The sequence below is a fragment of the Squalius cephalus genome, assembly GCF_949319135.1.
Source record: "Squalius cephalus genome assembly, chromosome: 1".
In the NCBI taxonomy this organism is placed as follows: domain Eukaryota; kingdom Metazoa; phylum Chordata; class Actinopteri; order Cypriniformes; family Leuciscidae; genus Squalius; species Squalius cephalus.
This window is the reverse complement of record NC_137122.1, coordinates 36706998-36723472: the sequence shown is the minus strand read 5'-3', so window position 1 is coordinate 36723472 and position 16475 is coordinate 36706998. Positions and strand designations below refer to the sequence as shown.

Here is a 16475-nt window from a genome sequence, read left to right as displayed (position 1 = left end):
TATCACTTCTCTGTAACACTCAACATAAACCATCACTGCATGGATTAATAGCTATACATGGCAAAGCTTTATCAGTTTGATATTTACTGAATAATAAAGATCATTCCTTCTTAAATTCAAAAGTGCCATAATGTTCTTCATCTTTCATTTGAAAGTGGAGATAATCTTGGTGGTGAAAGTTCACACTAACTGGTTCACTTTGGTGTTTACAGAATTAAAGAGAAAGACACTGTACTCTAATAAAAATAAAATATCATAGCAGTTCTCTGCAGAGAACTTGATGCCACACAAACCAACACGGGATACACAAGGGGACACACTGAGTTCACTTCACTTTAAGCAGCGTGTTTGTGACCCCTGTTATTTCTGTCTTAAAAACATTGTAGCTTTTCTTATAACAAGCTACTTTTTCAGACCAGTATAGTGCTACAAAGCTGTTTTTATATCACATTATATTGTGTACACTGTTCTACAGCCGAGCAAACCGAGGTAACAATCAAACGTGTGCTCCTAAACTGTCCTCTCTCTCTCTCATTTGAAAGATCTGGAAAGTCTAATTCATTTTAGTTAATGGGTTCATTTGTAAAGTTCAAATAAATGAACCATTCAAAAAGAAATGATTCCCCAATTCAAGCCTTTTTATAGAACACTTTTATAGAAGTACTGCAGGTGTAAACAATAGTGTCCAAGTATAAGTAAAGCCGACCGTTCACATTGTTTGAACTTAATTTTGAAATAATCGCAGCACTGTGAATGATGTATGCTCTCAAACTACTTAAATACACAGATTAGTGTACATATAGTAGCAGAAGTGGAATGGCTGTGAACTCAAACAACTGGAGATGAGTTACTCATAATGAATAAGTACTCCATGCGTTTCTATACGTGTTTGTGTTTGCATTAATCACTATAAGGCTATACTTTGTCTCCAAGGAGCTCAAGGTGTGGCACTATCATAAGTATAACAGCACATAGTTATGTTGCCAACTTAACAGACATATGTCACACTATAGCAGAGAGACAAACACATAGTTGTGAGGGAAAACAAGGAGGTGAGGGCATGACAAACACATAAATCACCCTGCTGGAATATATATATACGCGATCTTCCTATTTCACATTTACATGCAGACTCGCACACAGTCACGCAGGATCAACAATGTGAATGAGGTGACTGAGGGGGCAGAGGGAGGCCAGTGGAACACGATCTGCTTCGATCTTCTGGTTACAGTGCTTTCCTGTAATGCGTAATGGCTTTTTGGGGAGACGCAGGGGTCACGGTCCGACCCTGGGGACATTTCCACTGCACCTGTGCCGCTCTTTACACAAGCTGCCATTCTATACAGCCATTGACACTTCATACACTCATGGCTCACAGCACGGCACGTGCATTCAACATAGCAAAGCATTCTGGAAAAGCCTTTCCGGGAAAAGAGGGGTTTGTGTTTTTGTGTCGACCGAATGTACACTGCACAAAGAAGCAGATATGAAGTATACTAGGAAAATTATGTCATCTGTTGGCAGTCTCACAGAACTGTCTGATACTGATATTTCAACGCCATCTGTGTGCAGTGAAATCAAGAAATATGATATTTTTTTCTACATCAGGCATATGCTCTGATCATGCCATCTGAGAGGGTTTTGTAGCCACAGAGGTCAGAGGATAAAAGAAAGAACAGAGCAGTCAAGAACAGTGATTTGAGATCCTCAGATGTGACTCGCAGCAAATGACCGATTTATCACGGTTGCCCATCAGTCAATAGCGAATGTTTGATATTAGTCACACTTAATAATACATGGCTTGATAGTAATACATAAGTTTGATTGTATTTATGTTGTGATGTGGAGGAATGATGGAAATGTTATTTCATTGACAATTACAAAATCAAGTTTTACATTACAGTTCAAATGTTTGGGATTGGTAAGATTTTTAAATGTTTCTGAAAAAGGTTTCTTATGCTCACCAAGACTGCATTTATTTGTTCAAAAATACAGTAAAAACAGTAATATTGTGAAATAATATTACAATTGAAAATATTTGTTTGCTCCTGTGATGCAAAGCTTAAGTTTCAGCAGCCCATACTCCATACTCCAGTCTTCAGTGTCACGTGATCCTTCAGAAATCATTAATTTGGTGCTTAATTTTATTTTTATTTTTTTGGAAACTTTCATTTTTTTTTAGGGTTTTAAATATAAATATTTTTGTAACATTAAAAATGTCTTACTGACCCCAAACTTTTGAATGGTAGTGTAATTCTCACTAAAAAGAGGTAATCAAGACAACCTCAAACCCTGCAAAGGGTGTCCAAAAGGCCCAGTTCAGTGAGGTCAGTTTTGTTGCTATCATCCATCACACAGCCTGTTCACACTTCTTCCATCTGGAAAATGTTTAGAGAGCATTCATGCCAAAATACTTTACATCACTAAACAAGCTGCCAAACTACTACATCCTGTCTGGACTACATTCCCTCTTCCCTCCAACGGTTTAATCTGAAATACAATAGAACTATAGACTTTACACTCACATCTAGGGATTCACCCGGATGCACAAAGCAGATTTTGTGTCATTTGAATTATTTTGCAGAACACAAAATTCTCTTTGCAACCACTTCCTTCCTCCAGTGACAGTCAAACTGGTTTCTGCTTTACCAACACAGATACCAACTGACAACAAGTGGGTGCTATAGTATGTGAAGAGTTCAGATGCAAAAGCCTCTAAGTGCCATCTGAAATTTCCTTCTAGCGTGATCATTTTTATCAAGCTCGTATATTTAAGTTCAGTAGTTTCACTTTAATGACAATTAATAGGTCATTTTCATTGCTATTTAAGTGAAATTACTGAACTTAAATATACAAGCTTGATAAAAATGATCATTCAAGAAGAAAATTTCAGATGGCACTTAGAGGCTTTTGCATCTGAACTCTTCGGGCCCTATTTTAACGATCTGAAACGCAAGTATCAAGCGCGAAACACAAGTAAGTTTGTGGGCGGGTCTTGGGCGCTGTTGCTATTTTCTCGGCGGGATAAATGACTCTTGCGCCCGACGCAAATCTAAAATGGGTTGGTCTGAAGTAGCTTCATTATTCATAGGTGTGGTTTGGGCGTAACGTGAAATAAACCAATCAGAGCGACATCTCACATTTCCTTTAAGAGCAGGCGCACTTGTTCAATAGCGGATTCCTATTATAACGGCGGATTTGCCAGGCGCACGCCAGGAGCGGTTCACAGCCGAGGAGACCGACGTTCTCGTCAGGGCCGTTGAGGATGGAGAAACACACCCAAATTAACTTTGGTTAAACAGGCGTATGATAATTTGGGTAAATGTGTAAGCTAGATGTATGCTTTTATAATAAACTGTTTATCTATCTATCTATCTATCTATCTATCTATCTATCTATCTATCTATCTATCTATCGTAATAATGTAGGCTATGATTTGCAAAAATGAAACCTGCTGCGTCTGTGTGTAGATGAGAGAATCAAAGTGTATGCATGTTGTGCACACGCTACATTGATTATGGCCAAGCATGCGCCCTTAAAATAGCATATGAATAACATGCGCAACACGCCACTGACTTTAAACTAGTTTTTTTCGGTCAGTGGCGGAATTGTTTTCTAAACCTGCAAAATAGCATCAGGGAACGTTTGCGCCGGAACACGCCTCCTCTTTGCGCTGAACCGCCCCCAAGTGTATTTCTTAGTTAACCGACGTGCGTCTGTGGAGGGAAAAGTCCGCTGTGCGCGGGTGCAAAATAGGAATGATACATGCGTCGGTCGGTGTACAAAGTCAATTGCACTGGGTGCAAGATAGGGCCCTTCATGTGTTGTGATCAAATAAATCATGAATTCCCAAGAACAGTTTTGAAATTAAACCTGAAATCTGTTTACAAAGTAAACTGAGTGACTAATCACACATATTTTAGATCTATCTACATAATGAGAACGTAAGTCTTATGACCCAGGATGTTTTTCTGTTTTTCAAAAATGACCTAAATAAGACAGCCATTCTTCATTATTAAATGTCTGATGAGGAATATGAGAAATCATTCTAGAACATATTTATTTAGATTTATAGATCAGCTTAGATTTTTACTGCTCTAAAAAGTAATTCAGGGGACGACCTCCTGTTACCACAACTTAAATAAAATGCATGATCACAAGTTCAAATTTATTATTAATTGATTTAATTAAACCTTTTAGGTTGCAAACATTATTTTGTTGAGTTCAGCTGACATAATAATGTTGATCATTACATTAACTTAATATTGTGTGTAATTTAAACTCTGTGTTAATAGATTGTAGTTGTAACTTAATGAAATTGTCTTGATAACTTGGGTAATGGGTTTCTAGTTCAGCACGCGTTGTATAGGATCTGGATAAGGAGAGTAAATGTTGAAATTAAGTGTTATTTTATGTGTTTTAGGGAAGAGAAAGACCTGTTATTGTTTAATGCTGTTATGTTTTATTAGAAAAATTCAAATTAAAAGAGTTGTGCTGAAGACATACATTGATACACTACATAAGCAATGACTGAGCTAATGCTAGTGACAAATTATTGTTTATTAAAATGACATGCTAATAAGTTACATTTAGCATGTGCTATGATAGATTAAAAAAAATTGTTTTAGAGTATTGTCTATCAGTTCTGTTCTTGTACTTTACCGCTTATACCATGAGTGCTTTATCCCATAAAACACAGCAGCCTCACATCTTTGATATCTCATGACTGATTAAAGTTCACAGTGCACTTATTTCCACAACGTGGATCATCACCCATCACCACCATCACTTTTTCATAAATTTGCTAGGAATGTCATCACATCTTATTTGCATGAAATTTTGACCTTTGAAGCTGTTAAAGGTGTTGGGCTGCTGGTGCTCTTGTTCTCATTGTGGTATACAATAACACTGTACAAAATAAAGTTGTCATTCTTACATGAAAGAATGTTAAATGTTAAAAATTGACTTTACGTATTGACTTTTTTGGCACAAAGACTTTAGGATGGACTTTTTGGGATAATGTTTTGAGCTGCAATACTAAACACTAAAAGAAATTAATACTTTTATTCAGGAAGAATGCATAAAATTGATCAAAAGTAACAGAAAAAACATTTATAATGTTTCAAATAAATGCTGATCTTTTGAACTTTCTATACCTCAAATAATCCTTTAAAAAATCACTGTGTCCACAAAAATATTTAGCAGCACAACTGTTTTCAACATTGATAATAATGTGTCTTGAGCAGCAAATCATCATATTAGAATGATTTCTGAAGGATCATATGACTGAAGACTGGAGTAATGATGCTGAAAATTCAGCTTTGACACAACAGGAATAAATTACACTTAAAACAGTTATTTTACACTGTAATACATTTTTTTACTACCAAAATAAATGCAGCCTTGCTGAACTTTTTTCAAAAGCATAAAACAAATATTTTGAATGGTAGTGTATGTTTTCATATAACAATAAACTCTCAACTGCAAATGATCAAGGATGTAAATAATTTGATCATATCATTTTATGTTCCACACTTATATCAAAACTAAAGCAGATCCTTATTTGTAGTGACCACAACTCTGTTAATATAATAATTAAGATTTGCTGAGATAAAAACTGATGATAGCTGTTAACTCTTGTCTCAAGGTCAGACCTATGTGGTTTAGAAGGAGACACTCACTGACCATTAGTGTACATAGGCCCATATCTGTCACTGACTTCCATACTACATAGTGATGGATCTGAGAGAAAGGAACTGATTACGATGACTTCACTCACAGCACAGTGGTTGTGAACAAAACAAAGGCTTTTCAGTGAGCAGAAATCAAAATGACACTAAATTCTCACCTTCTCACAATTTGTGGTTCAATAATGCAGAGAAAATTAAGTGCATGTGTCTTTGTTTTTTGATTGGAGAAGAGCTTTGATGGGAATATAGGTTGATCTATTGAAACAATACTGAACTTAAGAGATATATGTGTCTGAGCATTCATTACAATCGTGCAACTACTGTACAATCTAATGATTACACTAAGAAAACAAAGTAACATTGATTGAAGTGAAATTTGCCAAGACAAAAAGTATCCATTGACAGAGGACTACACATTCTAACAAAAGCTTTTTCATTAGAAGTCAAATGAATTTATATAGCGCTTTTCATATTCTTTCAGAGCAGCTTTACGTAAAATCATGATGTTGAAGATATAGGGTAGGCCATTTTTTATAAACCCTTTTTGTTATACTGGTTGAAACTCTCTTCACATACTGATTCAGTAATCTATAATAGAAGTGGTCTAAATATTAAAACATGTACATATATCTTCTGTGGAAATCTCAGGACCAAAACCGTTTTTGTCCAATCATTGCATTCTGTCCGAATGCAATGATAGGATGTCCTACCTGTCTGTCATCATGTATGGATGCTCGCGCAGACATCACACGTCATCAGCGTGTTTCGCAAGTTGTAGACAAACAGCCGAGCGCCAAAAGCAAACCAAACGAATCAAAACAACAAGCTCATACTGCGTCCATGCCATGTCGTAACCGTAACCGTAATTACAAGATCGCAATTACAAATGCATCACTTCGCTTCAGGAGGCATTTTTTGGGCTTCAAATTTTGGCCTCCCATTCACTGCCATTATAAAGCTCGGAAGAGCCAGGATATTTTTAAATATAACTCGGATTGTATTTGTCTAAAAAGAAGAATGTCATATACACCTAGGATGGCTTGAGGTTGAGAGTGAGTAAATAATGGGATAATTTAACATTTTAGGGTGAACTATCCCTTTAACGTCTCATCCTTCATCCGAAGGTGTAATCCATGTCCTACATGCTTCAGGCACGTAAAGAAATGACTGCTAAGCTATAAACGATCACGGAGCTAAATCAGTTTACTCAGAAACCCGCTGCAAATAGGGCACTAAAAATAAAGTAGCCTACTGTAAATAGAACACAAACAGGGCACCATTTTGTATCGTAAGCTTTCAACGACTGCTTAAAACACGGAGAATAACTCATCCGTACATTATGTTCAGACAGTACAAGAGAGTGAAGCAGGCAAGTTCCCTCATATGACCTGCAGCGCGCTCCCGAGACAGCAGCTCTGACGTCAACATGTAATGAATGCAGATCGGGACGTCAGCTGGGCTCTTATGCAACTGAACTATTTAACTACCTCGCTCGTTCTCACAAGCGCACAGTGAGCAGGACACCCAAATGCAAGACACGGCGTCCCACGGGTCACATCGGCCCAAGAGTCGCGCTGAAGTGTGCCTGCCTATACTCGTAAACAGTGTCCTCGCGGTGTCTGAAGCAGAAACCCTAGGAAGACTGGAGCTGACGGGCTGTTTATCGCATATGTTCCACAGTCTAGGTTCTTTAAGGACGCACGTGTTCCCATTGCGCACTGAATTATTTAGCCCCTCTTGACCAAGCTTGTATGCTCTTATCCAAAGCCGTGTTGCATCCGCTATGACATTTTGCCTGACTGTTTATCACGAATAATTTCGATTGGCGATTTAATTATGCACACATTAAGAAGTCGCCATTCACATTAGGCCTATACTTGAAATCTCAAATTTCCTACAATGATTTTGTAAACAAAGGGGGTAGAATGCTTACTAGGCCTAATAGTTATTAAATATGAAAATATTCACAAATGTTAGATTAATATATTTCTCTGGAAAACTGGATAATTCTTTTTTTTTTTTTGATGGAATATTGCAGTAGGCTATGTATTATAAGATTTACCCATGCACTTCATTTTTTAATTTTTTATAAATTAGTCCTCATAATATTTCATCAAAATACCCAAAATATAAAAATATAGCAAAATATAGCAAACCACAACCATCCAACGATCCAATCAATTCCTGATGAAGAAAGTCATGTCCCGCCCAGCCGACCTACATTTTTCTTGTTCGAGAAGCCATTTTACTCCATAGGCATCACAATAGGAAAAAAAAAAGTCTATTGCCACTTCCGTTTCATGCCAACTTTAACCTTGCCCACCTGATTATTATAGTAATATAATATTTTATTATTTATTGTTGTTGTTTTCATAACTGAAGCTTAGTATTATTATTGCAATAACTGCGGTTGGATTAAACAATAGATCAGTTGGCCGGTTGAGGCTTATAGCAACAATAGCCTACAAATAGTAATTCGTAATTTACATTCCGATTCTGAGTTTATTTAAGTTTGAGGCAACATCATCTGCTGTGGATTATACCATGATTGCATGTTTAACTGACAGATTTCTCCAAAGGAGCCTTTAAATCCAAGCCTTGTAAAACTGCACTGCTGAATGATGAACCTCTATCAAGGTGAAAGGATTTATTTATTCCTCGCCACCCATGCATAAACTGCCAAAACTCATCAGAGGGTGAAAAGTCCACCGACATATACAAATAACATAAGTAAAATCAAGGACAAGTCATTAAACATGCACCTTCAGTACACTGCTCTGTAAAATACTTGATTCTGATTGGTCAATCACGACAGCTCAAATATTTCTGAATAATGGCGGCTGCTCAGGGCAATAGCGTACAATTGACCCCTCATCCGGTAAACCTGTTTCTTAGTACACAGCTGTGCTCCTGTTCTCAACAAGTTAATACAGGGGTAAAAATGTTATTACAATAATTTGATTACAATGAAATAGTAAATACATAATACATCTAACAGTAGCTACTATAAGGAGTAGAAAAAAAGAAACACAATAATGTAACTTAATAGAAACTAAATATTTTTCAAATCATTTTTTACATATTTAGTAATATACATTTTTCACATTATAAATTAGATTTTTATACAACAAACTATATTGATGCCTTTAAAAAAAAACATTCAGGAGGAGGTCCCTCTCACGAGGATGATCATATTTAAGGGTCCTTTGCATTTAAAAGATCTTAAGTTAAAGGGATAGTTCACCAAAAAATGACAATTCTGTCATAATTTACTCACCCTCAAGTTGTTTCAAACATTCATGCATTCATTTCTTATGTTGAACACAAAAGAAGATATTTTGAAGAATATGGTAACCAAAGAGTTGACCCCTCGACTTCCATATAGTATGGGGGAAAAAATCAACTGTTTGGTTCTTCAAAATATCTTATTTTGTGTTTAGCAGAAGAAAGAAACTCATACAGAGCTTTGAAACAACATGAGGGTGAGTAAATGATGACAGATTTTTTTTGGGGGGGGGGGGGGGGGGGGTGAACTATTTAATAAAACCATTTTAACTTCATTCAATAGCCTATTTCACGTCCATACATGTATTGTAGGCCTATTTAAGGTTGTACATTCTTCTAGACATCGCAAAATAAAGCACTTTGGAGTGATACAAAAGTCTTAGGCTACTGGTAATGATCTTAACTGTAGCCTATGTTAACTCTCACGAATTAAATGTTTCTACATGACACCTGGGAGGTGAACAACTCGCGCGCCGGCGCCAATCCTCTCGAGTGCAATCAACTGTACATTTCATAATGCTTCAATTCACGTCTCTGTTTTCAAGCCACAAGAACCGGAACTAGTTAACTAGTTGTTTTTTTGTGTGTGCTAAACCGAACTTTGTAAGTAGCACTCACTTGGTGTCCTCTAATGCCGCGTGCAAAGTGCAGAGCCTTAAAACATACGCGGCAGCGCGACGACGGCGCAGATGTTTGACAGCTCTGCGCTTTCGCGCGCACCATAAGCGGACACCTCTGAAGTGAGAAGCTCAACACGACAGCTGACCAGAGGACAGCAGGACAATTACTCACCCACTTCCTTATGAATAAAGACAGCCTGCTTCCAAAAAAAGCGAAATGGTACACTGAAGTCCCACCAGGCTCCTAACTAGCGGTCTTCGTCGCGAATCGCTGTTCAGCGTGAACATACGCTTGTAAACCGCTAGGAACTAGTTAAAATAATAGCCTATATTCGGAATATATCCCCTTAGAAGCAGTTAGTAGATAATTTGTTTGGTGTAAAAACGATTATGTTTCGGCTGCCACGACAGGAAAATGCACGAGCTTTACTATAATCGCTCCGCCCCCTTTACTGTAAGGAAGAGCTGATAGTATAGAAGTATGTGATTGTATCAAATGCTGCTCTCTACAGGTTCACAACAGCTTAAACCTTTTAACCCTATGTGAGATGGATGACCCTGTGTTTGAAAGTACTTCCTGAGACAGCTGTGTGGTTGCCAGTGCCTACAGAATTGCAGCATGCCAATTCAAACCTCTTTTGCTGTAGGAATTGCCAATAGAGATTTTTTTTTAATTTTAAATTTTGTTTTTTTCAGAGAGGGCTTACATTTTCCTCTTCTGTGATCAAAAGACAAACATTTAAATTTAACACCTGTGATGTGAACCTTATTTTTTGGAGTTTAAAAAAAATAGCCTATCAGGCTAAGTATTCAAAAATACACTGTAAATAATATTTATAAAAAAAAAAATTGTTTAAGAACCTGAATTAAAAATTATTTTATTATTTAATGTCGAAAATGATGAGAGGGGTAAAAAAAAATAAACGTCCGGGGGTTTTTTTTCAATTACTTTTTTCACATATTAAATTATTTAATATTATATCGCTGCTTATGGCTTACTACTCGTAGTAATAGGTTAGTAAATAATAATAAAATGTTATGCCAAATTTATTTCTTTAAAAATAATTTAATAATAATTTAAGTTAGTGTGTTCTGACCTTTTTGAAATGGTATTTTGTTCAGGTCAAATTGAGCAACCTTAGAAAAACATCTTGATATTCATGGCTCAAAATATAATGATCAATTAGCCTATATTTGTAAGAAATATTTCTTAACGTATTTCTTCAAATATATTTGACATATATATATTTGACAAATATTTTGTGTGCAAGTAAAATCAAAAATCTAATTTAAATAAGATTTAATTTGAGTTTCTTATACTTTTATCATCGCAAACATCTATTTTTGAACCATAAATAAACTACAGTATTACTATTAAATGCAATATTGACATGATCATTCTCAATATAAACATTTTAATGGCTCGAGTCCAGCAGTGATCAGTGAAGTACAGACACTAAAAACAACAAGGGTGTTTGGTTAATTGTTTTCGGTCTCATTGGTGGTTTCACAGGTCGTTGAAATGGTGTCATCCCCATTTTTAATCAGGACATGGGAAGAGAGGGTTGAGAATGATGGAGGGCAACTGCTCATACACTGCAGAGTGATTCTGTGTGTAATACTAATGTGCTTGCTCATGGATTTGGATATGGATTTGGATTGATGGTTTTAAACCATTTGAAGGTGTGAATGTTTTCATTCCTTTAGTTTTAAATTCATATGCTTGATTATTATTATTTCTTAAAACATTTTAATATATTAATATACAAATGACATGTTGTCCAACAAATAAATGTGTGTGTGGTGTAAACAACATGTAGAAGTCAAACAAGTCATTTTGTTTTCATGTGAAAACCATAAACCAGACAGAATTAACCCTGCTGGCTGTTACGCAGTGCCGACACAGTTCTATATGGAAACTGTAGCATATAGTTCATTCATATTAATAATGACAACAGGCACCATAAATCAATAGCAGAATAAATACATCTGTCCCACTGTTTCACTCTGAATTGTCACATAAAGTTCATGCTTTTGGAGAACCAGTCGCAGTGGATTTGCTTTATTTGAAACCCATAGCTTTAATGAATCTTTGGGGACATCGTATCGCACGGCTGATTTACTCCGGCTGACCATTCCCTTCTCTGTCAGTCTCTCCTTTAAAGGAGAACTCCGGTCAATTTTAACATTGAGCTCATTATTTTGTACATTTGGAGTGCTGTCAATACAGAGAACAACGACAAAAATCGGTGTTGCCTACACCGAGTTATTCTATTTTTAAAATTTGCACCCTGTTGACTTCAATGGGGCAAGTACTAAACCTGCTTTTAGCCTCTTAACATCCTTGATGTGTCATTACAAGTGCACAGAAAATGTGAGTGATTCCTTCTGAGTGAACACGAGTGAGTCTGACTGCAGTAGATGTGAAAGATATGTATAAAAATGATGTTATTTAAGCCAGCGCAAATACCTTTGTTTACATCCTGTTTTCCGGTTGAAGTCCAAAGTAGTCGATTGCAGAGTTCACACGCATAGGTTTAATACCTATGATCACGCATGTGAACTCTGCAATCGACTACTTTGGACTTCAACCGGAAAACAGGATGTAAACAAAGGTATTTGCGCTGGCTTAAATAACATCATTTTTATACATATCTTTCACATCTACTGCAGTCAGACTCACTCGTGTTCACTCAGAAGGAATCACTCACATTTTCTGTGCACTTGTAATGACACATCAAGGATGTTAAGAGGCTAAATGCAGGTTTAGTACTTGCCCCATTGAAGTCAACAGGGTGCAAATTTTAAAAAGAGGATAACACGGTGTAGGCAACACCGATTTTTGACGTTGTTCTCTGTATTGACAGCACTCCAAATGTACAAAAAAATGAGCTCAATGTTAAAATTGACCGGAGTTCTCCTTTAAGAATCCTTGCTCACTGTGTGCCAATGTAGAGGAACGGCACAGAGTTCTTAGTGAACTGGGCTGTGGGGTATTGGTTTGTACATTAATTCACAGTGAGAATGAGACCACCATTGCTCACCAGTGCTTTATTTCAGTCAGAACTTATTTTCCCTGCTGGTTTTAAAAATTGCGGCTGAACTCCATTGTGCTGAAAACTCTCCAGGATAAAGACTGTTCACATTCAGATATTGTCTCTTTGCAGTCATATTGCAATGAAAACCTAATAGGGCCAGTGTGTGAAACATCACTTTATTTAAAAAGACTTTTCTCTGTTAATACTCTCTTGAACTGGTTGCTTTGTTCTGTCTGAAGAATGATTGCTCTTCCTCTGAAGGTGAATCTGATTCATTCAGTGAATCTAATCTGTTTCTGAACAGCTGCTGCAAATGTGCGTTGTGCTGTATATGAGGAGTATGAGAGTTTGTAAGTGATTAAAATATCTGGGTTTAGGCACGTGTTTCATTATAAACTATAAATGAAGGCTGAAAGATGCACAATACTGTGTATGTCTTTATTCATTTCTTAGTGTTTATTAATTGTAATACCACACAATGTAAAAATACACTATTTACATTTACCTTTATGCATTTTAGCAAACACATTTATCCAAAGTGACTTGCATTATTTGTAATATACAATGTCAGGTTTATTTGACAACTAGATCAGGAAGAAAAGTTTTTTTGTGTGTGTGTTTGTAAGTGCATTGGTTTAAATGTGAGGGGTGGTCACCATGCAAGTCACCATGAAAGTAAAATTGACTATTTTTATTTTTTATGGAATATTGCAGTATTTCTTAAAATAAATGTGTCTGTGCATATCTTTTTTATTATTATTAATGTACCCTCATCATCTTTAATAAAAATAACTTACAGCGACTTCTCTTCTCTGATCACGTGTTTACTGGCGTGAGGGCGGGGCAACCTGTCACTCACATGGCATCACAGCAATAGCAAAACCACAACAATCCAATGATCCAATCAATTCCCGATGGACAAAATCAAGACCCACCCTTCACTTTTCCTTGTTCGACAAGACGTTTCACTCGGATATATGTCACAATAGGGATGAAAAGACCATCGCAACTTCCGTCTCATGCCAAATTGAAGTGATGGTCTCAGCAGATCAGGTGGAGGATGTCAGCTCATTCCGCCAGAAAGAACCCGAGAGGCTGAAAGTTTGGGAGAGTGACTTTACTGTGACGGAACAATAAGGCAACACTCATTCAGTTTATAGTGCATAAAATGTGCTGTTCAGCAGTGCGGGAGCTGCATGTCTGAAATCCTCTCCATTCTGTAGATGAGGCAGGCACTCAACTGTCTGAAGTTTATAATACACAGGTTCACCACACACTGTTTTCTACTTGGTCACCTGGTCTGCAGAACATGATGCAGAAATAAAATAACATGACGTTTAGGAATGATATTGGCGTAAAGCCTCATTAGACAACAATGAAAACCCAACAAGACCTAATAATTAGTATTAGCCCAAACTGTGATTTACTGGGTTGCCTCCAGTGATCGGTGGTTGCTTCTCAAAGCTCAGTCAAGTCATTTCCAAATCTTTAAGAATAGTAAAGAGATTATAGATTTATTTAATATATGACTGTATGGACAAACATAAGGTGAACAACCGATTAGTTTCAATGAAGTGCTCTTATCTGATATGATCTGGTGGTGAACTGGATGCTGAAGACAACATTCTCAATGTTTCTCTGGGCCTCCCACCAGCAGGGAAATGAAGGCTGAAGTAGAACATGTGGGGATTATGCAGAAGAAGAGGACTGGAGTGCGGATCAGAGAAATGGGGAGGTCTCTGTCATAATAACCATGCGAAATCCTATTCCCACTGATCCCATAAAAGCACATATCAAAGTCATCACCACAGGGCAAGGGCACAGGCACATGAAAGTGTTAGACACACTTCTGAAGAGGGTGGTGTGTGTGTGTGTGTGTGTGTGTGTGTGTGTGTGTGTGTGTGTGTGTTGTAAAGTCATCTGCATGCTTCAGAACTATATGCTATTATAACAAAGCTATTTCCATTTCTTCCTGTCAAAAATATGATTTTCATTAATATTAATATATGCAAAGAAGTGATGATGGTTTGCTCTCCTTAACAGTGAGAAGCTAAAGCTTTATTTTTTTAATAAAATTTCATTTTTAGTTCTAATGATGTTATGTAATGTATATCATGTCAGCCGGTCATTATCTTAAAATAAACTAAATTCAATTAACATTTAAGTTTTTTTTTTTTTAGATAATCCATTAAAACTTACGAAACAGTTTACTTAAGTCCTCTGAGGTCACATTATGATAAATAAACTAAAGATGGCAGTTGCGTTTGTATGAAACAAAAGAGCACGAGTGCATGGTATGATACAAGAAAGTAGTGCCGGTTGCAGTTACCCAGATGAGCAGACTGATCAGCAGACCATGAAAAACTGAAAATATTAGGAAACATCTGACCACTGAATGTTGCGATTGAGTTGACCAATTAGAATCGAGCGTGGGAAAAAAAAAAACCTTTTCCTTTTTCTGTTTAAATGCCACATTTCAGAGTTGAAAAAAACCACTTCAATACACATTTGTACTTGAAGTGAAATTGAATTGTTGAAGTAAACATTAAACCAAGGACAGCCTTTCAGGACAAGTTCTCCCTTAATCTCTTGACATGGACAGCTGCAAATATTTCACCCTTCTTTAGAAATGCTTGCTTGTTTTTAAAATACTTGTTCAGTTATTTCATTACACATGCTATTCTTTTGCTCATGCTTATAAAGCTGAATGTATTTCCTCATATTGCTCGAATCAGCTAGATAATAATGCGCACACTTCATTGTGAAACTCTGATGGAGGTTCAAAGACCTTCAAACACAAGCAACAAGAGATCTGTATGTCAGGAGTACAGCGATTCAACTATGTGCGTATGTGCATCTGTCTTTGGTCTTGTTCTCACATGCTCAATGCTTAACTCCTAATCTCAACCTAGTCTTTAATTATACAAGGTTTACATGTGGTTTACGCTAAAGAACATTCAAGATTTACACTACAGAGGCACAGCTGATAACAGCTATAGAAATCTGAAACTGACCTGTATTTTGCTATCGCTGATAAAACTACTTTAGCTTCAAACATGCTTGTAGAGCTCAAAGAAAGGATTGTATTAAGACAGATCTGTGGAAGACTACAAAAAAATCTGCTGTATTGAAGGTTCACAGAAGCATGTAGCTTCCATAATCTTTAATGGAAGAAGTTTGGAACAACCAGGACTCTTCCTACTGGTCAAACTGAGCCTTAATCGATGGAGAACGGCCTTGGTCAGAGTGGTGACTAAGAAGCTGATGGTTGAGCTCCATGATCACATATGGAGACAGGACAAACTTACAGAAGGACAAACATCACCCCAACACTCCACTGATGCTTTATGGCAGAGTGGCCAGACTCAACTCTCTCCTCAGTGAAGACACATGAACCTAAAGTACTCTCTCGGACTGTGAGAAACAATATCCTCCGGTCTGATGAACCTCAGTTCCAAACATCATGTATGGAGGAAACCAGGCGCTGCTCATCACCTTCACAATACCATCCCAGCAGTAAAGTGTGGTGTTTTTCAGTGACAGAGACTGGGGGACTCTTTAGAGTAGAAGGAAAGCTCAACGTAGCAAAATATTGAGGTAGCCTTAAAGGGATTGTTCACCTAAAAATGAAATGATGTGTCATCATTTACTCACTCTCATATTGATCTAAACCTGTATGAGTTTCTTTCTTTTGTTGAACACAAAAGAAGATATTTAGAAGAATGTTGGTAACCAGACAGTTGACGGTAGCCATTGACTTCAATAGTATTTATTTTTTCCCTAATATGGAAGTCAATGGCTACCGTCAACTGTCTGGTTACCAACATTCTTCTAAATATCTT

General features: G+C 36.9%; 1 protein-coding gene across 2 annotated transcripts in view; it reads right to left on the bottom strand.

The window, feature by feature from the left end:
• thraa (thyroid hormone receptor alpha a) overlaps positions 1 to 10111 on the bottom strand; it is a 35748-nt gene extending 25637 nt beyond the window's left edge. The window contains exon 1 of one of the 2 annotated variants that reach the window (XM_079887954.1): positions 9768 to 10111. The gene's annotated coding sequence lies outside the window, so the exon portion shown is untranslated. The remainder of the gene's footprint in view (positions 1 to 9767) is intronic. The other variant, XM_079887952.1, reaches the window with a different exon arrangement.
• Positions 10112 to 16475: the final 6364 nt, after the last annotated feature.